This window comes from Simochromis diagramma, unplaced genomic scaffold (genome assembly GCF_900408965.1).
Source record: "Simochromis diagramma unplaced genomic scaffold, fSimDia1.1 OVJJ01000361.1, whole genome shotgun sequence".
NCBI lineage: Eukaryota > Metazoa > Chordata > Actinopteri > Cichliformes > Cichlidae > Simochromis > Simochromis diagramma.
The window spans coordinates 9,892,278-9,917,069 of record NW_024386860.1 but is presented as its reverse complement, the minus strand read 5'-3'; the positions used below and the strand labels follow the sequence as shown (position 1 = coordinate 9,917,069).

General features: G+C 41.4%; 1 protein-coding gene and 1 long non-coding RNA gene across 3 annotated transcripts in view; both read left to right on the top strand.

The window, feature by feature from the left end:
* The window catches only part of LOC120732655 (mannosyl-oligosaccharide 1,2-alpha-mannosidase IA), a 192,202-nt gene that overhangs the window by 14,952 nt on the left and 152,458 nt on the right, over window positions 1–24,792 (top strand). The gene's annotated exons all lie outside the window — the stretch shown is intronic.
* LOC120732657 lies at window positions 7,066–23,912 on the top strand. Its single transcript, XR_005695621.1, has 2 exons — window positions 7,066–13,135; window positions 13,336–23,912. It is a non-coding gene; the product is annotated as an uncharacterized LOC120732657 (long non-coding RNA).

Below are 24,792 nucleotides of genomic sequence, written 5' to 3'. Positions count from 1 at the left end.
CGTGTATTTTGTTTTTCAGTTTTAATTTTATGTAGGTTTCGTTTTCTGTCATTCTGAGATCAGCTTTAAGGAATCACAGATGTTTCGAGTTATTTTACTATATCTGGAAGTTATTCTAACACTTGTCAGTGCACTGCATTCACCCTGTAGATGAAATGTGAAGCATCTGTGTGCTTGCTTTCTTCCAAAACTCCAGGCTCTCAGCAGAGGACTGAGTCTAATGGAAAAAGTTTCGGGAATGAAAAACAGACTCGTCTCGAGGGGGTACAGAGCACAAAATGCATGTATGCGAGTCCGTGGGAGGCTTACGGTGTTGTGTTTTCCAAGTAAAATGAGATGGATGCTTGCAATTAATTCTGCAGTGACCATTAGCTGAAGAGTCGAGGCAAGCAGAATCAGCAGCAGGAGGCTCGGACAAAACAACAGCAACTGAGTGTGTATGCCTGTGCGTGGGCCTGTGTGTGTGTGTGTGTGTGTGTGTGTGCGCGTGTGTGTGTGTGTGTGGTGCTTTAAGCACAGTTTGCTCGAGGACCTCTGAGGCCCACTGAGTCTTTACAAGAGGTGACTATATGCTGACTGGAGTGAATTAAATCTGATGGTGCCATTCAGCATCTGTTCTTTCTTCTGCTTATTTTCTATATTTTTAGATATAAACATAAATTAATGATATTAATTAATTTATTAATTCTATAAATTAACTATTTTTAAAACCGGTTTAAGTCTGTAGAATAGTTTGGGGCACACAAGGCAGAGAGCAGTTGGATTTTACGTGACATTTGGGGTAAGCACATAAGAGTCAGAAAACAGCCCGTCGACCTCCAAAGATGCAAAAGGTCCTGAAGGCTTTTTCCTCAGCAAGACATTTCACCATGCATATAATATGAAACTAATCTCCTGTTTAGTCAGATTATTCAGGATCATAGCCCCCCTCACCTCTCACCCCCCCCAGATTTTTTTTCTTTTTTCAACTAGGGCTTCAAAGGAAGAAGGGAAGAGGAAGAGAAATGCGTGTAGATCTAGTTTAATCTGCTCATTATGGCTACTTCCTTTAATGTTGTTGGTGGAAACGGGCTATCAGTCTGCCTTGAGGCAGCTTCTTTGGCTGCTGCTTTAGTTTTGTCGATATTGTTGCTTGTTGGGAATAAAGCATGTTACTCCCAATCATATCACTTTGCTGTTAGCCACACAAACACCTGAAAATGCTTTTTTTTTTTTCTATGTATTTCATACATTCAGATGAAAGGTGTTGTAGTATACGCAGACATAATATCACTAGCGAGCAGTACTTTTCCTGCTTGATCCTCAGGTTGCTGCAGTTGGTCCGTCTTGCTGTGATGGAATCGGATATTTAGAGAGGTATTTGGTGTGGGAGCAGAGCATGCATGAAATCTAGGTTACAGATGGTTATTCAAGGCAGTGTGCTCAAGAGGTGCGGTGGAAGGAAGAAATGGCATATCCCGCAAAAAAAAATTCAATTTCCATAGCGACTTAATTAAAAAAGGATACGCATGTTGGGGGATGCACGGCTCTGAGTGGCACGAGGGTCCAATTATTTTATTTTATTTTTTTTGTTATCTACTTTATAGTTTGACACCTGACAAAAGTGTTTTAATCACTGCTGGAAATGAAAGCTTCATATCTGATTGTGGCCTATAATGTAATGTCGTATCATGCACATGTGTAATTGAAAATAGCGAGGAGGCAAATAGGTATCACTTAATTAGTTTTATTAACAATCCAGCCAGTTAAAAAAGAAGAAATCGCCATTTTTGAATTTGTATTCTGTCGCAGTGCTGTGGCTGCTGGTGTGTTCAAAAAAATAGGGTTTAATGTGACACGTTGACCTCAATGCTCAGCATCCACCATCTAATGAGTACCACTGAGATGAAAAGCATCGGGCTTGACATGTTAGATTTATGCAGCATGAGAGGAACAACTTGTTTAAAAAAAACCAAAACCCTGAGTCATCTGTGTTTTGTGTTTCTTTCAGCAGCTGGCTAAGATTTGGATACTTGTGTTCTTACTGTGAAACAGTCTGTAACAGCAGTGCGGTTCCACATGTAGGGGTCTGTTGGCCGAGGGCGAACAGACTTATTTTTGCAGGGGAGTTGACACACGGGTGAACGTGCAGTGCTAACAGAGCTAAAGGAGCTAACAGAGCAGAAAAGCCCAAACCTAAACAAACAGAGGGCTCATGTTTGGCACAGGCTGCCACAGGCAGGCCAGGCTGACAGTGGTGGAGTTGTCACAGTGACAAAAAGCACCATTAATATTAATGCTAAAGTGTTTCTTTCTAGGTTTAGCATTATTCATTTTTTTACCCCTATGGCATACCAGTCTGGCACCCATAATCCATCTATGCACATTAGAGGATTGGTGTTGTTTTCCATCCTTGCATCTGGGGGTGAGGACTAAAATGAATGTAAACCCAGTAAAAACCCAAAGCTGAACAGCTGCTTCAAAGCAGGAGTAAAATCACACGTTGATTAATCTGACTTTTGATGTTTTTTTTAAATGAATCATTTGAAAAATAAAAGCTTGAACATTGAGTTCAATTTACAATCACGACCACTTTATTAGGTACATGTGTTCGACTGTCAGGGTAATGCAGATATCTAATCACATGCCTGCTACTTTATGCAATTAGACACGTAGACATGGTCAAGATGACCTACTGAAGTTCAAACTGAGCGTTGGAATGGGAAGAAAGGTTATTTAAGAGACTTTTAATGTGGCGTGCTTGTTGGTGTCAGATGAGATGAGTATTTCAGAAACTGCTGAGCTATCGGGATTTTCCCACATAACCAAATCTAGAGTTTCAAGAAAGTGGTCCAATAAATAATGGATTGCATTTATATAGCCCTTTTCGAGACCCTAAAGGGAAAATATTAAGTGACGGGAAGTTCCCTGGGTGAAAATGTTGGGGTTAAAGGTCAGAGGAGAATGGGCTTTGAGCTAATAGGAAGGCAACAGTAACTCAAATAACCACTTGTTACATCCAGCGTATGCATAAGAGCATCTCTGAACACACAACAGGTTAAACTTTGAAGCAGAAGACCAAACACGGTGCCACTCCTGTCAGCTAAGAACAGCGAAAGCTACAGTTTGCACAGGCTCAACTCTATTGGACAACAGAAGATTGAAAAATGTTGCCTGGTCTGTTGAGACGTGTAAACATGGATCCATCCTGCCGTTATTGGTGGTTCAGGATGCTTATGGTGTAGTTGTGGGGCAGATATTTTCTTGGCACACTTTGGACCCCTTAGTACCAGCTCAGACCATGTTTATCCCAGACCATGTTCATTAGGGATGCTGTAGCTCAGAAGTTGGAGCAAGTCCTCTATTAATCAAAAGATCGCTGGTTCGATTGGTGGCCGCCCCAGTCTGCAGGCCAAAGTATCCTCGGGCAAGATGCTGAACCTTAAGTTGCTCCCTGATGTATCCATTGGAGTGTGTATATGTGTGAATAGCTCAATTTAATTAGTGCGACTGGTTAGCGTGAATTCATTTGTATTTTTATTACATGTTCATGTAAGTGGCTAAAAATGTTCCCATAAGAAGTCATTGTTTTTCATAAGCTACGCCCTTTGTCTTATATCTAGTGTTAATGCGTTTGTGCAGTCTGTCACTTCTGGCCTCTTGGGACTAGTCCATTTTTGGAGGATATCTTGGGGGACTTGCCACTTGGCGCTTCATCTTCCCCTCCCTGTTTGCTGAACTCATTTCTCCTGTGCTCGCATTAATAATTTATGGCAAGTGTGAACTAAGGGGAGTCTCTGCTTTCTGGTTGTAAGGCTCCTTTTCCGTTTCCTCCTTCAGCCCTTTGGTTGTGTTGCACTTCTGCTTGCACACTATTTGAACTGAATTTCACATCACTTTCTCTTTGTCTGTCCCTTCCACACTCTCTTCATCTGTCTTCCTAAATTTCACTCCGTTGCTTGTTGCGTAGTCTGTCTCGCTGTGGTAGAAAAATTGCACCATTGTGCTTCTGTGCCTGTCGAGTGAGTTTCTTCCACGTCTGCCCGACTGCCATCATCCTGCCCAGTGAAACAGATGGTTCTTCTAGCAAACTGAACTCGTGTTAGAATACTTTACAGACACTGCAGGTTAGAAGCCGTGGTGATTGTGACAGTGATTCATACTGTGGTTATACAGTGTCCGTCAGAAATGTATAACCCAGTGGAATAGTGGTAGGGCAGCTCTGCATGTTGCTACAAAGGGATAGGCTTGCTCCTCAGCTGTGCGCTGCAGCAAGCGCAGACATGAGGTAATTTAATTGCTTGCTGTCACCAAATAAGGTGATATGAATCTAATTTGGGTGGAGCTTGTCACTCCTGCCTACCTATCTAATGCAGGGAAACGGGGAAACAAAGAGGCTTGCAAGTCCTGTGAGCATTAGTTGATATTCACACAAGGTTATTACACTTGGTCATCAAATTAAATTAGCTGTGGAAGCCAAACTCCTAAATGAAGTTATGAGCAATTCTGGAGCCTGACTTCAAAGGCACTTAAGCCCATCCAGTGTGTAGCTGATGATGTTATTGATGTTGCACTTGGAGCCGAGACAGCAGAACGTTAAAAACAGGGCAAAATAAAATGAACTTTGGATACGAAAGTCATTAAAAACAAACGCAGAGCCTTCTGACCCCAAGAAGTCGTAGGACTCCCGAAGGAGCTGCCTCAAGGGACATTAACATTTACAGTACACACCAGAACAAAAAATAAACACGCACAGCGAGAACAAAATCAATAAAAGAAAACCAACAGCATGTATATGAATGCACCATCATGGCTTTGCTTGTTGCTCCTTGAAGCGTTTTTGCGTCTCAGCTCTCGGCCCAGAAGAAGAGCGAGCAGGATCTGTACAGTAACATCCTCAACCCCGGGCTCATAAACTTAACCTCCAACTCTTATCCTGTTCCAGCACGTAGGATGCTGCATAACGACCCAGATAGGGGAAGCTGGCTGCTGATTAATAACCGCTTTGCCTCCCACGCTATTGGACACTAAAATATAGACTGAACAATACTGGAGAAAAGCCAAGCGGAAGCCCACACTGAAGAGCTGTTCTTGCCATGGACCTTTTAAAGCCTTTATTTTCTTAAACAGAAATCCTGCACGCTTAAACTACGAAGCTAATATAGACATGCCTTCTTTACTAAGTTGTGTCACTGCTTTTATGTGATGTAACATGTAATTAAACTGAAATGAAAAAGGGGTCGAGTAGTCCTGCAGGATTCTTCTTAAAGGCACTTAAGATAGCTGTTGCCATTTTAATGCTGAATGTGGAGAAATATCTATTTTATAACTGAGCTATTTATATTATTATTATCAGTAGTAGTAGTATTGAAACAGTGGAACTGGAAGATGGAAGGTTTACAAAACCATCTTGGTTTATGTCAAAAAACGGCCTCATAGTTGGCAAAAGAAAGAAATCTATTTAGTCTGTAAATACATCAACTCAGCATCAGAAGAGAAGATCGGGCCAAACACTGGAACACTCAGGTAACCTTGATGATCTAATGTAGTGTAACTGATACATGTCCTTTATACAGTGGGGCAAAAAAGTATTTAGTCAGCCACCGATTGTGCAAGTTCCCCCACTTAAAATGATGACAGAGGTCAGTAATTTGCACCAGAGGTACACTTCAACTGTGAGAGACAGAATGTGGAAAAAAAAATCCATGAATTCACATGGTAGGATTTGTAAAGAATTTATTCGTAAATTAGGGTGGAAAATAAGTATTTGGTCACCTCAAACAAGGAAAATCTCTGGCTCTCACAGACCTGTAACGTCTTCTGTAAGAAGCTTTTCTGTCCCCCACTCGTTACCTGTATGAATGGCACCTGTTTGAACTCATCATCTGTATAAAAGACACCTGTCCGCAGCCTCAAACAGTCAGACTCCAAACTCCGCCATGGCCAAGACCAAAGAGCTTTCGAAGGACACCAGGAAAAGTATTGTAGACCTGCACCAGACTGGGAAGAGTGAATCTACAATAGGCAAGCAGCTTGGTGTGAAAAAATCAACTGTGGGAGCAATCATCAGAAAATGGAAGACATACAAGACCACTGATAATCTCCCTCGATCTGGGGCTCCACGCAAGATCTCATCCCGTGGGGTCAAAATGATCATGAGAACGGTGAGCAAAGATCCCAGAACCACACGGGGGGACCTGGTGAATGACCTGCAGAGAGCTGGGACCAAAGTAACAAAGGTCACCATCAGTAACACACTACAACGGCAGGGAATCAAATCCCGCAGTGCCAGACGTGTTCCGCTGCTGAAGCCAGTGCATGTCCAGGCCCGTCTGAAGTTTGCCAGAGAGCACATGGATGATACAGCAGAGGATTGGGAGAATGTCATGTGGTCAGATGAAACCAAAGTAGAACTTTTTGGTATAAACTCAACTCGTCGTGTTTGGAGGAAGAAGAATACTGAGTTGCATCCCAAGAACACCATACCTACTGTGAAGCATGGGGGTGGAAACATCATGCTATGGGGCTGTTTTTCTGCCAAGGGGACAGGACGACTGATCCGTGTCAAGGACAGAATGAATGGGGCCATGTATCGTGAGATTTTGAGCCAAAACCTCCTTCCATCAGTGAGAACTTTGAAGATGAAACGAGGCTGGGTCTTCCAACATGACAATGATCCAAAACACACCGCCCGGGCAACAAAGGAGTGGCTCCGTAAGAAGCATTTGAAAGTCCTGGAGTGGCCTAGCCAGTCTCCAGACCTCAACCCCATAGAAAATCTGTGGCGGGAGTTGAAAGTCCGTGTTGCTCGGCGACAGCCCCAAAACATCACTGCTCTCGAGAAGATCTGCATGGAGGAATGGGCCAAAATACCAGCTACTGTGTGTGCAAACCTGGTAAAGACCTATAGTAAACGTTTGACCTCTATTATTGCCAACAAAGGTTATGTTACAAAGTATTGAGTTGTATTTTTGTTATTGACCAAATACTTATTTTCCACCCAGATTTACGAATAAATTCTTTACAAATCCTACCATGTGGATTCATGGATTTTTTTTTTTCACATTCTGTCTCTCACAGTTGAAGTGTACCTCTGGTGCAAATTACTGACCTCTGTCATCATTTTAGGTGGGGGAACTTGCACAATCGGATGGCTGACTAAATACTTTTTTGCCCCACTGTATGTGTGCTATATATTTGGAATGAGGAGCAGCTGGCTGTGCTTGGAGGACTGGATCAGATGATGAGTTGACATGGGAAATTTAATAGTTACAGCTGGTGGGCAGGTGCAAATTGGTGGCTCTGGAATGATGACAGAGGTTATTGCTGTATGAACAACATAGAGATTAATCAGACGAACTTGAGGTGGGAGACGAGGATGAAGCGACGCCAGTGAATGTGATTTTTAACATTTTTTTTGAAGACTTGCAGTTTAGTTGAGGTTTATTGTGATGCGTCTTTAACACGTCTTTTTAAAAACAGAACAAAACTTTCATTTGCTGTAGAGATTGATGACAAGTGCCTTCTTGCCACAGATCTCTCGCTCTTTTGACTTCCTCTCCCAGCAGTTCTGAGTCAGCACATTTTTCATCCACTTAACATTTGAACATAGACATTAATATACTGGTGCCCAGGGCTGCCTGCGACCTCCTGACATGCATTTTCATAAACAGTAACCTTCTAAATGCTTTTAACCGCCAGAGCACCAGTTTTTGTATGCAATCATATCTCATTTGGATTGGAGATATATAATATAAAATATATTTGTTCTGTATGTGGGCTCTAGCACCCAGCCTATCCTCATCTGTGCCGTCATCCTCGCAGTGATGAAGCTCAATAATACCCTCCCTTGCACAGTAATATAAAAATGCCTACTCTTGTGTTTCTATTCTCAGAGCTCATTTTAATAGGTGTTTTTGACTTATTTCCCTGAGCTATAGAGACATTTAGTGAGTCCTGATGCCCTGAAACTGCCCCTGAGAAACAGATGAAGTTTTTCAGTGAAACTCGCTTAGTGGCTGAAAACTTTGGCTGAGGTATTTTTTTTTTTTGCCAGGTCAAAAGCAGGGAAAACAGGAAGTGGACTCAGCAGATGTGGTATTTTTTTTTTTCTCCCCCTCCCTACAGAGATCAACCTTATCGGTGTCAGCCTGTCATCTGTCTTCTATCCCACTGTCAACATCTGCACATTTACGGTCAGAGGTCGCTGCGCACTCTTCCACATAAACAAAAAAAAGCAGAGGGATTGGAGAGAGGAATTTCTACTGCCTGTTATTGGCACTTCAAAAGTCCAGGAGACTCTGAGAAAGTGCTTTTTCAGCACTTTGTATTCACCCCTCTCCGGCCTGCAAGAAGGACTGCCTGTTTTTATTAGACAACACAAGGAAAACAATTGAGATTTATGAGTGAATGCGGCTCTGTTTGCTAACACTCTGCTCCCTTATGTTAGCTCTGCCATCCCAGGCATGTCGATGAGCACCATGGCATTAAAAAGGTGGGGAAAAGGTCCTGGTTTTACTGACAGTTTATTCACGAGCAGTATGGCTGAGCAATATAGCATCAAGTTCATTTATGATATTTCAAGATATCAGATTTGATTGATGCTTGCAGCTTGCTGGCAGCAGCATTTCCAAGTTTAAGTAAATACATAAAAGGGATTTCCTACCTTCTCTTACAATGAACTGCTGTCACAGATGAGGCACTTCTTAATTTGAAGCAGGAATCTATTGAAAGAAGGTGCCAGCAGCAGCTGCTAAAGTAGCTCCTTTTTTTTTTTTTTTTTTTTTTTTTTTAGGAGCTAAATTGTGATTGGAGGCTGAAACGTCCCTGCGCTCGTCTTTATTGCTATAGCCGTTGCTATAGCAATGACGCCACCGTATGACATTTTCACATCGCGTAAAAATTCACACCAGTGCTATTGCTGATGATATGAAATGGCGCGTCCCTAATGGACTGCCGTGACGTGACGACCCACCTCTCACTTTGACTAATGCCGCCTGAATGTGAGAAATATTAACTGGAAACAAGCGATTTTTAAATGAAGAGTACAGTTGCAAGAGAGAGCAGAGCGTAACAGGTGAAGCACGCGGTTGTGTTTGTGTTTTTTTTTTTAAATGACACTTTCCTTTGAGGTATATTGAAAAGTGCCCTTTGCTTTTTTTTTTTCTAAGACAGTCTCACTTCAGGGGTCTCCTGTAGATTACAGCTAAGCAGATGGAATAGAAGAAGAAGCGGGTAAATGTCGGCTTTTGTTTTGTGTGTGTGTGTGTGTGTTTTCATTGTTTTTTCATTATTTGGTAGAGGAATGTGTTTCCCTGAGACGGCTCAGTAAGCCCTCCGTGCTCTTTCCTTATTTTCAATTCCAGAGAAACTGAATATGTGGAGGAAAAAAAAAAGAAGATTTTTCCCATGTGCTTCACCAAAGTCTGAGAATAAATGACTCTGCAGGATCATCTAATCTCTCGTATTCCCAATAAACCCTTTTGGCTCAGCATAAGCACACGTAAAAAGACTTATTCCTGTATGTTTTCCCTTCAGTACATCTAACATATTTCCCACTGGCTGCTGTGTCGAAACTGCCACGTTGGAAGACCGCTATGGGGATCAATAAAGCGTTTTTCTGTCAGGTCAGCGGCTGATACTCAGGTTATTTACTCTGGGGCGTTAACAGAGGACTGTGGCAGTGATTGGTTGCTGGGGGTTTGCCCATGTTGCTGATACATAATGCCTTTCTTACCCCATCTCTCTGTGAACACTTGAATTCATATCCCATAGCTTCTGCATTATCCCACAGGTTCAAATATAATAGATTTTATATATTTATTGATAAAAGACTGAGCTTTTTATGGGTCCCTGAATGTATTTGAGGTTATTTGGTTGCTAAATTCTGGGCAAAATGTATTGCGCTCATAAAGGGACACAGCTACACCCAAGCAGATGGCTTGTCTAACTGTGGCTGTCCAGACTTCAAGAGTGATTTCATGACTCCTTGTGACACTGAATGCATTTCATGGAGTGACAGATGTGGGTAAAGCTAGTGTAGCTTGAAGCTTCAGAGCTGCTCCTGCCTGAGTGCACAGAGCTAATTGCAGCAACACAAGCACTTTAGTTATTGAAACCTTTTGGCTCTAGGAAAATCTGATGGATACTTTATAGTCCAAATGACTACTTTAGAAAATACCATGCTGGTTTATTGAGAAGACAATAATTGTTTGTTGCAGCCCTTACTTTTCAGTGATTACTTCACTAATTAATTTGTGCACCTATTTGTGACCGTTTCAGCTCCACAAACAGACTTTTTCTCATTTTGGGTTTCGATTAGATCGGGGATTTCTAGTCTTTCTCAACTTTTTTTTTTTTCTTTTCTTCCTGTATTAAAAAAACATTTACACATGCAGTGTAAGTTTGTGCCGTTGAGCCACACCTAACCAAATCTCTCTGCAGCATCTGCGTCGGTGTACTCACAAACACACTGTGGCTAAAACTGACTTCCTATTCGTGATGTTTTCAATTCTGCGAGGATTAGCCCAGGAATCCAGGGCACTGAGTGACCTATTGATCTGTGCCGGGGTCTGACATCAAGTGCCTTCAGCCTCTGTACTTCCTGGGTCTTCCTAACAAGCAAGTGTTGTTCTGGAGTGTACTGGCATATCCCTTGGCAGATGAGAGTTCAAATAAGTCTGAGCAGCTTTAAAAGAGACCAGGCCTGTCATGCAGATGAGGCCCATTAGTGCCCTGTTTTATTCTTTTCAAGCTCAAAAGAAAGATTGCGATGATATTTTACATGGTCAAATGGGAATCTGAGAAGATAAATCAGACTAATGAACGCAGTCATTTTTTACCTTGGCATGCGTGGACTTTTTGTCAAAGACAAGACAAAGAAGCTGAGGAGACCATTCTCACATCTCATGTGTGACTTCAGGAAAGTGTACACTCACATGCACCCGGAAATGTTTCACTTAATGATAAGTAGCCCACTAAAACATTTAAATGGTCGTTTTAATGATTATTACCTACAAATGTGTTTGTGGTTCAGTTCAATGACTTTTCTCCTTCAGCTGAAACTCTACTTTGACCTTGCCAACTACAATCTGAATATTTGATTTGTCTCATAAGGGTACCAAGCTATACTAATCACATTGCTCAGCCTGCCAAGTATCAGAATCTATTTAGCCTCTGTGCCAATAGCTGTAAGTAAATTCGGAGCGCTGCGCTGAGAGTTCAGGTATATACTGTCACCCCGGGGACTGAGGAAGGTCCAAGTTGTGTGAGAAAAAGGGCTTTATGCAAATTGTCTGCAACATATACATTGGACATATCGTTGAGTTTTCCAATTTGACTGCCATGCCCGGGAGAGATGTTCTCACAGCACAAGCTCATCTTCTTTTCAATTACAGCAGCAGTGCAGGTGAAGTGGCCTATTTGCCTGTCGAGGCTCACGGGGTGCACTCGGCTAGTTAGAATGACTGGCAGCGAGGAACAAAGACGGGGATAAGAAAGGAGGGATTTACATTGATGCAGATTCTCTGCTTACACGGAGAGAACAGTCAAGTTTGTACCACAACATTGCTGAAAATAAAGACCAAGCTCGCTACAAGTCTAAAAATAGTCGGTGAGAATGTAAATGTTAGAGGCACAGGTATAGTACGCCTTATTTACACTATATACACATTTGATCCATTTGTTCCTGTTATTATTTTGCTTTTTTCTCCATCCTGCCTTTGATCGAGTTTTCAAGTATAAATCCAGTTGCTTAAATTCTTTGTTTTCCTTTTATTTGAGGCCTTGACACTAAAAGGCACAACGAGTACCGTCACATTTCTAAGTGTAATTAGGATGTCTGAATAGTGGCTTATTCTTTTATTCTCACTAGAGCCAGCTGCCATTCTTTTATTTATTTTTGCGTGGACCTTGTTTTACCCCAGCAGGAGCAGAATATCTCTAAGTGGATTTAATTGCATGTGTCTGTCAAATGGAGTAGCCGGACAATTTTAATGTTTCTTTTTATGTGTGTGTGCTTTTTGTGTTGTATGTGTCCAGTGTTGTTTATACTGCCATGCTCTGCTGCAATTGTTAGGATGATTTGTTAATGTCAGGTATGAACTAGTGCTGTCAGCGTTAATCTCGTTAAAATGACATTAATGCTATAACCGCATTAACGCAGTAAATCTCCGTTAGCTCGTTAACACGGATCGCCCCGTGCGAAGGCTGCATGTCATCAACGCATTAGCGCCATGCAGCTCTCTTGCACGGGGCGATCCGTGTTAACTCGCTAACTGAGATTCACTGTGTTAATGCGGTTATGGCGTTAGCTTCATTTTAACGAGATTAACGCTGACAGCACCAGTATGAACACAACATCAGACCAAAAGCAACCAGTTCATATGCTGCCTACTTAGTATGTACATAATGTGCAGAAATGAAATGTGACAGGTGGTTGGTAAACCTATGAAAATGCAGATTTAGCAAAATCGTTTTGTACTTTCTTACAATAAATATAGTGGAGCCCTGATGAAATCACCCATAATGCTTAAAAACACTTAAAGTATAAGTCATAAGTTAAGTATGTTGCTACAGCTAAAGACTTGGACAGATCGCACACAGATTTTATGAAGATACATCTGAGAAATATGAAAAAAAATTCACAATTCTCAAAGTGTGGGCTGCAGGCCAATCTTGGTAATATTTTGCACGGTCCAAGGACACTATGAAGTACTCCGAACATCCATAATTTAACTCATTATGATAACAGCCCAGACAGCAGAATAAACCATTCTAACATAATGGTGTCAAGAAATATATAAGCCATATATGATTAAAATCCACAAATTGATTTTAATGTGTGCATTTTTACTGTGTACCACTCATTCATACGCTGGCTCTTTAAGCTGGAATATAGTCATTAAAACTTTGTGAACTCCTGCTCTGTAATATACTTTATAATCAGTCAGTGGTTTAATAAGCTCCTGGTACTTTATATGAACTGTTTTAATCGTCAAATTTGCTATTGTGACGTGAGTAATTGCTAAAACAAAATTTCTAATTTTGTGTAATTTCTGGAGATTTATCAGTGTGACTGCTCCCTTTTCCCCTCTCCTATGGCTTTGGCTGTGATGCCTGTGCTCACTTTTCTTGTACTTGTGCACTTATCTCAGGGGTGGGCAACTCCAGGCCTCGAGGGCCGGTGTCCTGTAGGTTTTAGATGTGTCCTTGATTAAACACAGCTGATTCAAATGGCTAAATTACCTCCTCACCATGTCTTGAAGTTCTCTAGAGGCCTGGTAATGAACTCATCATGTGATTCAGGTGTGTTGACCCAGGGTGCGATCTAAAACCTGCAGGACACCGGCCCTCGAGGCCTGGAATTGCCCACCTCTGACTTATCTGGACCTCCACTAAAACTAAAGCCAGACCCTAACCACTGTTTTTGATCATCTTTTGGGTCACTTTGGACCTCCCTGGTAACCCCCACGTTTAATACAACAAATCTGTTTCTTATCGTTTCAATAAATAAAGAAATGCTTGCATCAGCTAAGTATCTACCTTTATTGTTGGTTTAAAGGTATTCGGTCTAAGGCTTATGTGCTATTTGGGTGAAACGGTGTAACACTGAGCTGAAGTGAGATTGAGACAGAATACAAATAGTTCCAATAAAAGACGTTATCATGGCAGGAGAGAAAAACAAGTGAATGAATGATATGTGGAGAGCTGGAGTTGTAAAAGGGACTTGAGAAGATGAAACAACACTTGTAAGTCAACAGAAGACTTCAGTGGTCAGGGGAGGGAAAACAGGCAGCGATATCCAGCTGGTCTTTGTCTTTAACAAAAGACAGCATTGCTTTCTTTAGACCACTCCAAAGATATCTCTAGCTGGCACAGACGTGAATGAGGAGAGGCTGCACTTGTTTCAGAATCCTCACCTCCCCCCTGAGCTCATGCCCCGGCACCCAACCTCCCGTTGATGAAAAGTGGAGAGGCAAACAAAGACGGGCATTGTTTTACTGTCAGCTTAGGAGGGGTGCTAACATGGCATATACCTCAAAAACAAGACGCAGAGAGAGGCCTCTCCACAGGCCTGACACCTAATTGGGTGAGTGACAGCCTAGTTATCGTACCAAGGGATTCTGGGAGGCTTTGTGAGAAGTGGGGAAGGAGAGCTATTCACCCAGGGAGCCCCCTAAATGGAAAACAGTAGCATTCTTTGCCATAACTGAGGTCATGGGCTTCAGTTTTCACTGAGACATTGTGTTAGGTGAGGAGTAGTTGGTGGTGAAAGGGGTAGGCATATAGAGGCGGGAGCAGGTCTGTGAGAGGCATCACCCCACAGAGGCCCGCGTGGCCCCTGTGGTGACGTCACTGATGCATTCAGTTCTCCCCCCGCTGAGCACCAATTAGCCTGTTGCTGCGTGCTACTGGAGAGAAGGCTTTTTGTGCTCCACAGCTGAGCAGCAGCTGCACTTTAGTCACCAACTTGTGGTTTAAGCCACACGTCATCTAGTCAGGAAACGGGAAACTACAGCACTAACTGATAACACGCATGAGCTGTCACTACTCTACCCTGAAATGCTTAACTGACATAAATGTTCACACCAAATATGTGCCATGTTACAAAAATGTGGTGCATATTTGACCATTGTTATGTCACGGCAATTTTTTTTTTTTCCCCTGTGCAGAGAAGGGAAAAAGGAAGGACAGCTTTCTAACTATGATCTTAGTATTTGTAAGATCATCAGTATTTGTAACGGGTTGTCAATCATTTTTATTATACTTGCGAGCTTAATTTTACCAGCTGTGATGTGTGTGCGCTCAGACTTGACAGGATTATATAAGGTGAAATATTGTTTTAAAATAAATCAGCTCTCCAGCTGCAAAGCTATTGGAGTTCAAGAAATTAATAGAATTTTTACAGAACGGGGTAATATTACCTGATGCTTTTTAATAGAACAATAAAACATGCAATCTACAAATCTGTTTAAACCCTACAACAAATAGGATTAAAGGAAGCCACACGCCGAATCGGCTGATGTGCAAAACAGAATTTTCAGGACACGCACACAAAGCGCACACACTCAGAAAGTCTCCTAAAAGCTTCAAAAGCAAATAAACACGCTGTAGACACAGTTTGCAGGTGCAAATTCAAATGCACCAACTTAACAAAATCACTTTTCCCCCCAAAAGCATATTTTTGAAATTCATCAAATTCCAGTTTCAGTTGGTAAACAAGTAACTCAAATAGTTTAATCCCTCATTGTGGTTTCTTGTCACATCTGACTTTGGATAATCTGGGGATTGATGCTGACTCATTCAAAGGAAGCTCACAATGGCAGCTCTTGGCAGGATTATGGCGGCTGTGAAGGCACACAGTGTGAACGGTGTCTGTTGGAGATGTTGATCCAGGTCGCTGCCTTCCAGCCTTGCGCTGCGTCCAATCGCTGTCAGTCAGGACGCGCTCCATCTCCAGCACGCAGCGGTATGTGGCATTTGTTAGGTGATGCAGGTTGTCCTCTTTGGCCTTTTGTGGCCAGTGGACCCTCATGCCTGTTTTGCTTTAGTCACAATAAGAACATTCAGTTTTCCGTCTTCATCTCCTCTCACTTTGGTTCCATTACCGCAGAAGGTGCTTCCCACTGTGGACAAAGAGAAGGCCATTTAGTCGAGTGACTGTCTCATACAGCGGCGTCGTAATTGCCTACTCGTTCAGTGTCCTTGTGGTGCTCCACCCAAAGCAACTGTGAATCATTGACAGCCTTATCAGAGTTGTCATATCATGTCTAAACTCTGGCTGGATTTAAGGTCAAAATTATTTCAGCCCTTTGGAAGATTACTTTAAAATCCCATCTTTGGGTCAGGTTCAAAAGCTTTAAAATAATTTGAAATGAGATTACTGAATCAACTTCTAGGACATGTGTGGATAACCTTGACCTATTCCAAACAAACTTTAGTTAATATCCACAGCACTCGGACTTACCTCTCAGTTTCCAGCTCCTTATTCCTTCCTTTAGAGCGCTCATGAAATGTTAAAGAAATGGTTAGATGTTTGTTTTATATCCTCCTACCAAAGCTGACATGTTTATTTTTCTTTACGCCTCAGTGCTTTGGTAAGCCGCTGCCCCATTATACCATTTTCAAGCTGTACCGGATCTGACCGTGAAAGAAAATAATAGTGTGAAAAAGCCTTTGTGACATGAATTTTAAACCTAAATAAAACACAGCAATTTTGCAGATAAAAGCTGGATCAAAGAAACTTCTTGTCTGGCCTCAGAATGAGTCAATGTGATAACTCCTATGCCTACTGTCCTCTGTTGATGCTGACTAACTTGGTTTTATACAGTAGCCTACTGTTTGCGGTATAATACAGCCATAGATTACATGCCTACCATATAATCGAGGCTTGCATATGAGACTTTGGACCCTGCGCTTCCGTGTGCACTGGGAAAGATTCTACCGCTATGCTGACACACTGATATCATCACGTTGCTCTTTCCCCATTATACTTGCAGATTGGAGAGGTTTGATTTGTTATGTCGTGTCACCCGCCGGGACACCTCTGGTCTACGTGAGACATTTATTTATTTTTTGACAGTAGTAGTACTTAGCTCATACCCATATGCCCGTGTCCTTCTGAATCACATAGTGTGTAGTCTTGTCTCTAGTGGTCTCCTGGGCATATGCCGTTTCCTTTCCAAAAGAAAACTCAACTGATTGACGTTTTATTATTGGAGCTTGCATCTCTTTGACGGAGCTATCGAGCATTTGAGAAGGTGATTATATGATAGGGTCCCTGCAATGCATATGTGAAGCATTAGCACTCCAACTGACATCCTTTTGTTGGATTAAATTGAAAAGATGACACTATGCGGCATTAGGGCACTATAAACTCGAGTGTGATGTCTTGTAACACTACGACATTTTTCTTAACAAATATCTATGCATACAAAAAGGATCACATAGCAAGCACCACAGATGCACATTTATACCCAGACCCTACTTTTACCTAAATGCATGCATTTAGTTAAGGCATTCATAGGTTTTATGCTAGTAACACTCAATGCTGTCTCGTGCGGGCTGCAGAGATCTGCAGAGAGCTTCCATTGTTCCACACCCCCAGATGTTTTTTATTTTGACACTTATACTTTGGACTTCAGTGTCAGTGAAGTTCTCCTGTAATAAGATGTGTTATATAACATTAACATTCACATTTGAAGTGGAGAGGATGCTGCTGTGTAGCTGTTAGTCAGTCGCCGCTTTTCTTTGGTCACACCTCTTATTCTGCTCAATGCGATAACAGTTGTTTCTGGCTTAACTGCTGTTCCCAGCTCTGTCTTTTTAGAGCTGTGTAATTCAGCTTCTTTTTACTTTCCCAGCATGTCTCTTGGTGTACTCCAGCGCTAGGCCCTAATTAGGATGTGGATGCTTTCCTCCAGAGCGTGAATATTTGCCTGTGTAAGTGAGTGTGTGTGTGTATGCATTTGTGGTTCTGAGAAAGCAGACATCAGTCTGTATGTTGTGCTACTGAACCAAATATGGAAGCTGCAAAAGAAGCACCAGCTTATAAAGGTCCTGTCATATAACCTCGAGTCCTCAGGGGTCCTTCTGACTTTTTAAAATTTTTTCCTTAGCTATGAAATCTATAGTCAGGAGCATGTACAGAGTTACAATGACAAGCACAGACAAACCACAGAAGGTATCTCATGTACTCTGCTCATTAGCCATAATAAATTGCCACATGCATGATAATTTAGACACTGACATGCTGAATGCAACAAAACATTGCAATGCTAATTCTCTCATTGCTTATGTACATATATTTAATGTTCTGGTTCGTTGTTGTAGAGCGCGGCCGATTGATCACTTTGCCACAAGTGTTTGAATTTTGAAGGTCACTCTTTTTGTATTGAGCTTTGAACTGAAAAAAACAAACAAGCAAAAACTTGCAGTGGATCAGGACTGCCCTCAAAATACATGGTTGAATCTACCCTGCAGTTTGAATATTCTGTTGAATATCAGTTTCCTTTTTTTAGTAAAACCACGACATTTTTTTTTCTGTTTTGTAATTTCAGTTTATATGTAGTGTACATTACTTTTTAAAGCTACTTTTTAAATGTTATTAAAAAGGTCAAAATGCAACTTTTTCTTGAGTCTAGCCAGGCTTTTTAGCCATCACTTTTCCCACTGAATCTTCAGTGATGAGAATTGCATAAACGTAACCTTTTTGTTTACTTACTTTTAGTTTAGGAGGCAGATCACAGACTTTCAGAACTTTTGGAAACATTAGCAGTAAGTTAATCAGCCCTGTCAACATGTACTTAACAATGGCAATGTGATGGCACGAGGATCCCGCACTGCTCACAGTACTTTACCTGACGTATATGTAAGGCCAGTGTTGGCTTGGCTCTCATGTGGATAAACAAATGCTGGAGAGTGCTAAGAGACTGGGATCTTCTGCTAATGCTTTGAAGGCATCAAGCCTACAAAATGATAATCAATTAATTCCTTTCAAAAACTAACAGATTAAATCTTGTTTTCTTTGCCTGTGACAGGAAAGGAGACTTCTTTGCCTTTTACACTGTTGGTTGAACAAAACAGATTGTTTGGATAGTTTTGGGAAATTACAGTTTGCAGATTTACTGTGTTTCACCGAAAATAATTGGTCGACTAAACGATAATGAAATGATTTGATTGTTGTAGCCATAATCTGTTTAAATTCCCAGAAAATCCTGGCCTGCACCAATTATTTTTTATTTATTATTTTATTTTTTTCTTTTTAGCGTGACGGTTCTAAATATAATCACGCACTTGACAAACTGGATTATTTCCTCTTACAGAGAAGCAAAACAAGCTGTTGTTTTTGTGAAAGATTGTGGATTATTACCTCAAGCTATTATTTACTGGCTATAAAATCCTGTCCTTGGATCAGGCTAATGCTCATATGCTCATACATGATTGCATGTAGTACTCTCTTCCACCCCCACATATTCCCACACACGCTGCCCATCCTTTATCATTCCATTACTTCAATTAGAACAACAGCCTCCAGCTTGAGACTACTCTATCAGTCTTTGTTGGCCACAGTTACGCACACAAAGCATGACAAATGAGGGAGACCTCTCCCTCATTACCTGAACTGTAATCACTGTGTTGCCTGATAAGATAACTGTCACACTTCATGCTCCGTTATTGACATTATTGGCAATCCAGATCGGCTATCTGTGCGGTCTGTACAGGTGTGGTGAAATGGAACAAATGGCCAATGTGATTGATTGCTGCACTTTTGACCTTTTTGGGGATTTTTTTTTAATGTTTTATCTAATATATGAAATTAAAATGGATTTGCTGGCAGAGGCGGCCATGAAGCAGATAAGCTCGCTGTAAATGCGACACAGATGTACTCAACCACATGCAATTATACTCAAACGGTCCATCGGTCCATTCATTCTGTAATTGTCAATCAAGATTTTTTTTTTTTTTTTTTTTTTTTTTTTTTCAATACGTGAGCTGGCAGGCAGCATGGCGAAAGTGACTTTTGAGTTGACGGTGCCAATTCCTAGCGAGCAGCTTGTCTTTTCCTCCCAGTCCAGATCCCAAGGGGGGAGCCTCGGGCTAGAGAGAGATAAGAGCACCACTGAGGAAGCTGTCCCGAGCTTGGCTATGTCTGTTGTTGGCTTGTCCTCAGCGCACCCCCTTTCATTTCTGTTTGAGCGGCTTCAGTTGGTTAAACAAAGTTTAACATGATTGAGCAGGAAAAGAAAACTCTGTCTAAGAAGAAAAGACTTGGCGTTACTGGGATTTGATGCATTTGTGCGTGATCTTTGTTATAATTTCCTCACTATGCTGTTTGAAAGTAGCCTCTTTAATTTTGCAATGACATCATTTGAAGATGAAAGAGGGAAGGGGGGCAACAGAAAACATAAAAATAGATGTTTGGTTTCAAAACTGACCACATGTAATATAGTAGCTGCTTTTAAGTATGTGTCACAGGTAGTGATTACAGAAAAATGGGCACTTTTTTTCCTATTGCAAGTGAAGGTATGAGGCTGTGTTGGTTGGAGGTTTGCCCTGTCACGGTCATTAGTCATACAGACAGTGGTCGGCAGGCCATACTGTGTAATTTGGCCCAGATGTAGGTGGAGACTGTGCAGCCAGTCTGAGCCGAGCTGGAGGCTGTTTCCCCCCCGATCACCCACGACTATTGTTTTTCCTTTGACTTTGGCTCAGGGGGTTTTCCATTAAAAAAATGAATGTGGGTCTCTGTGTTTAGTGAGTGGAATGGTTTGAGAGGACCTGTTTAAATCTTGTCTTGAAGAGGCGCTCATAACAGCCCACATACTGTTGGGTGATTTTCTTTTCCTTGAGGGCCAAGCCTTGTTCTGTGTTTTGCGAAAGCCTGTCTGGAGTTGTTGTGTTATTTTCCCCTCTGTGCTGTTTCTTTCTGGTGATAATGCACTGTGCTTGTCAAAAATTGAGCAACACAGGAGCAGAGAAAATAGGGGAAAAAATGTTCTAAAAGATTACCACAGGTTGAGGCTGGTACTAAAGGTGTGCAGTAATATTCCTTTCTTTCTGTGAGAACAGCCCCAGGCTTTGACATTTTAGCCATCTTCCGTCTCCGATGCCTGCTTTTTAAAAAGCCGATTCTCCTTCTTCGCGCTCTCTTCTGAAACTAAATGTGCATGTCAGAAGAAAACTGCGGAAGAGCATGAATGTCAACAACTGATTAAACACAGTTTAGTTGTGGAAACCAAGTCATCTACTCTGTTCATTTATGCCGTCAGTTCGTGTACTCCTGCTCACTGAAATGAAGCATAATCAATTTTAATTGCACATTATCTACCACATCTAATTTATGTCATTACTTGACAGAGTAGTTCTGCAGCTGAGCTGTGTAAGGTCACTGTTCATGTGTCTGAGCCATAACTTTGCCACAACCTTTGTCTCTGGTCTGCTTAATTTAACAAGAACCTTTGCGGGGGTTCTCTTATAGTTTATTGCTGGATCATTTCTCTTCCTTTGTGAATATTTAAAACAAAAATGCTCAGGGAGGAAAGTAGATTTGCATATTTGCATTGATATGCAATTCCCTTGGAACATTTGCCTTTCATTTGACCTACTTGTGTAAATTTCCAAGGTATGATCCTCTGTTCTCTCTTGCTTCCTGCTTTTTCCGATGAAGTTTTACAGTGAACTGATCTGTATGGCCACTACATGTCTGAACCTTTAATCTGTTAAAGCGAAGACAGAATTGTGTGGCAATTAGACGCTGAAGACCTGTCGGCACGAGCAGCGCAGCAGTATAAAGCTGGTCTAAGTGATGGATGCAATATCAGTGATAGGAGATAGAAAAACAAGGTGATTCGTAGAGCAGAAGAATAACAAAGGAGCTAACATAATGTGGAGGATAAAGGCCAGTCTATAAGATGAAGTATCCACTGACTGCTCTGTAAACAAACTAAAAGTGGAGCTACACTCTGGTGACCACAGCACTGCTTTAATCATCTTTTTATATTCGCCATATGCTTGTGATAACACAGAAGGGTTGGCTATCAATTTGTAGTGGCTACAGCTCACACACATTACCCACCTGCTGTCTTTCCTTCGCATCCCAGCGCCACGGACCTGGACAGATTGACCAAATAGCATATGGCTCATTGGCTTATGTGGGAGGTGACAAAAACCTACCATTTACTTCAGTGACACTTCAGTTAAAATCTCATGTTTTGTGGATGAATGACAAACAATTGCTAACTGGGATTTCTTTCCTTGAAAGTAATGGTCTGTCTCATCCACTGAAATTCAAATCGCTGGCATAGAGATACAAATTTGTTTCCTGTAGGAAAATCTGAGGCCACACAGAAAACCCTATTAGCCTGCCGTAGCAACCTATTAGCTGAGGACAGGCAAACTGGGCGCAGGCCCTTTTAAAGCTAATCACAGCTTGCGTCATGATGCTAGATACAAGGCAAACTGTGTGGAATCCCTGATGTGAGACTTTGCATAAAACAACCATTTCCCAAGCCTTGTAAACAAATCATTAATTTGCCACACAATGTAGCTCCAACCTAATTTCCTCTCTTGTTGAACACTGCAACCTTGTTTTGACTGGGATTTTGTCTGGATCAGATATTTTAGAGGCGAGATAAGGTCAACAGAAAAATCTTTAGAGCTTTGGCACACACTTCTAAACAAACCGAAGCATTTCCACTATCTTAAACTCTAAGGATCCTTCTACAATCAGTATATACTTTGTATCATGCAGGTTTTTAGCTAGAAGGCTGTGCTTACTTCTAACAGATGCAATATTACAAGTAGGTATGTTGTCCTATACCAGTGGCTCTCAAAGAGTGGGCCAAGCCCCACTGCTTGTTCATCTAGCTGCTGCAGACGAGGCACACACAAGTATGCTCCTGTAGGAAATGGAACGCACCAATGAAGTTATTTAGGTAAAATTCAGCATGGATCCCTTTTTTTTATTATTGTTAGACATTTACTAAATTGTGAGGCTATGGGGTCCTGAGTTTGTGGTCTTGAGTGCAGGATGCCAAAAGAGGTTTGAGAACTGCTGTTTTATATCAAGGCTTCCACCTGGTTTTATTGTCTTGGGATGGAAAATATTGAAACTTTAAAAAATTTCTACAGTACTAGCAGCGTAGTAAGACGTAGGCAGCGACAGCTGTGTTTCCTTGAGTTTCAAGAGGTCTCAGTCTGACGCTGTGCCCCTCGACCTCAGTAGTCACGCACAGTGCCTTCAATGAGCCACGACAATCCATATTTATTCTCTTTATCAGAGCATTTGTCAGATATATAAACAGAAATTAGTAGAGTAGAGAATCATGATGTGTCCTCATGATGCATGTATCTGTCTGACGTAGAATGCAGATTTGTGTGTGCTTGTTTTTCTCCCTGTGCCTGGCTCTGCATCAGTATTTCAGTCCATCTGTAACGCTCTGTGTGTTCTGCCCCGTGACTCTGCTTTTCGCTTCCATCCATCTCCTTTTCCTCTGATCCCCTGAGGGATTTGTGTGTGGGTGTGTGGGTGTGTGTGTGTGGGTGTGTGTGTGTGTGTGGGGTGTGCCTGTCTTCTGTAGAAAGGGGGAAAGCACGCCAAATTTCAGCATGTAGACTAATAACTAATGACTAATGACAGTCTCTGTTGTCTTCCATAGATTGCCATGAGTAAAATTGATAAAATCTATCCCACTAGTAATATCTTAATGGAGCAGTTTAGCATCCACAGAAGTGCACTTAGATGAGTAAGATGAGAAGATACCACTGTAGAAATTTCTATGGCAAATATGAAACCACAGTGAGGTATGCGTAGTGCAGCCCTTGTAAAGCTTCCTGATAATTATATAAATGTTGAGATCAAACTTTGTTGGATTCAACATCAATTGGAAAGTCATAATTACTTTAATACTGATAAACATGTGTGTCTGAGATAGAAGCTCTTGCTTTCTAGATTTGAAACATATGTGCTGATTCATTACAGTTAAGAGAATAAAACTGCGGTATGACATGACATGATACTAAAAATGTTAAACTGACACTGATGGAGGTGCAGGAACAATGTTCTCCTCTGACAAAAAGAAAGCACCGCTCTGTAATAAAGAAGCTACACAAAGCCAACAATAGCCTCATTTTATTTGGGACTGTCACTGAGTTTTGTTCCTTTCTCTGGATGATGGGATACTGTGCTCATTAGTTATGGCTTCTGAACCCCTTTGAATCACCAGGATTTTGCACCTACAAAAACAATATTTGCCCCCTTCCTGATGAATCTTTTAAGAATCTTCCTCAGCACTTTGGAGGAGAGTCTGCTTTAAGATCATGCCAAAGCATCTCAATTGGATTAAAGTCAGAACTTTGACTAGGCCACTCCAAGAGCTATATTTTGCATAGCAAAAAAGCACTTCAGATGTCCTTTTTAAATTTTTTTTTTTTTAAAAACATTTCATAGCAGACTAGTAGGTAAAAGAAAACTTTGGTGTTAGCAATTTCCAGAAGATTAAGGAGACGAGGTCAGAATTGTGACATGTAGTTTATTATTATATAAGTAATTGCTTAAGAAGTCTGGTTACTGACCGTGTCAGTGTTTCTTAAGAATGATTGGTGTATAAACCACAACTAAAACATAGCTTTCAGAAGACATTAGAAGATGCATTACCGGGATGTGCAAAGCTGACGGACTGACATGTTTGAGGCTTGCTGTCATGAAAGGAAAAAGGGTTCAAGGTTAAAGTCTTGACTGTAATCTTACTGAGATGCAGCAGCATCACCTGAAGAAAGCTGTTCAGTAGAGCACCCCGAAAATATGATGAAATGATAGTTTTGCCAGGAGGAATGGATCAAAATTCCTTTGGTCCACCTGATGGAGTTTCTTGCTGCTAAACTGGGTCCTGAGTTGTTAAATTCAAGACCTAATTCTGCTTTCCCAGCATGCACTCTGAGTATTTAGTGAAATAGTATATATCTTGGTAAATGGTTGGAAGCTACTATAAGGAAAAAAGGATCTAGACTTAATCTTTTTTATTTTTTTTAATCTTATTTTATCTTTTTGTAACCTCATCCTTCTAGTGCAGACTTTTAGCAGTGAAAATGAGTTTAAGAAAAAGGTGATCGGGGGGGGGGGGAAGAGCCAAATGAAAAGCCTTTTGATATCAGCATATGATGAAGCGTACCATTCTGCCAAGGATAAAATGAGACATACCATAATCTGTGCCTGTCAGGACAGCTAGTCATCTGCTCGCTGTGGTATGTGAGACCGGCATGCTGAGGCTGGTCATATGACTCTCGCTGATGAGTCAGAGATGACAGTGGGAG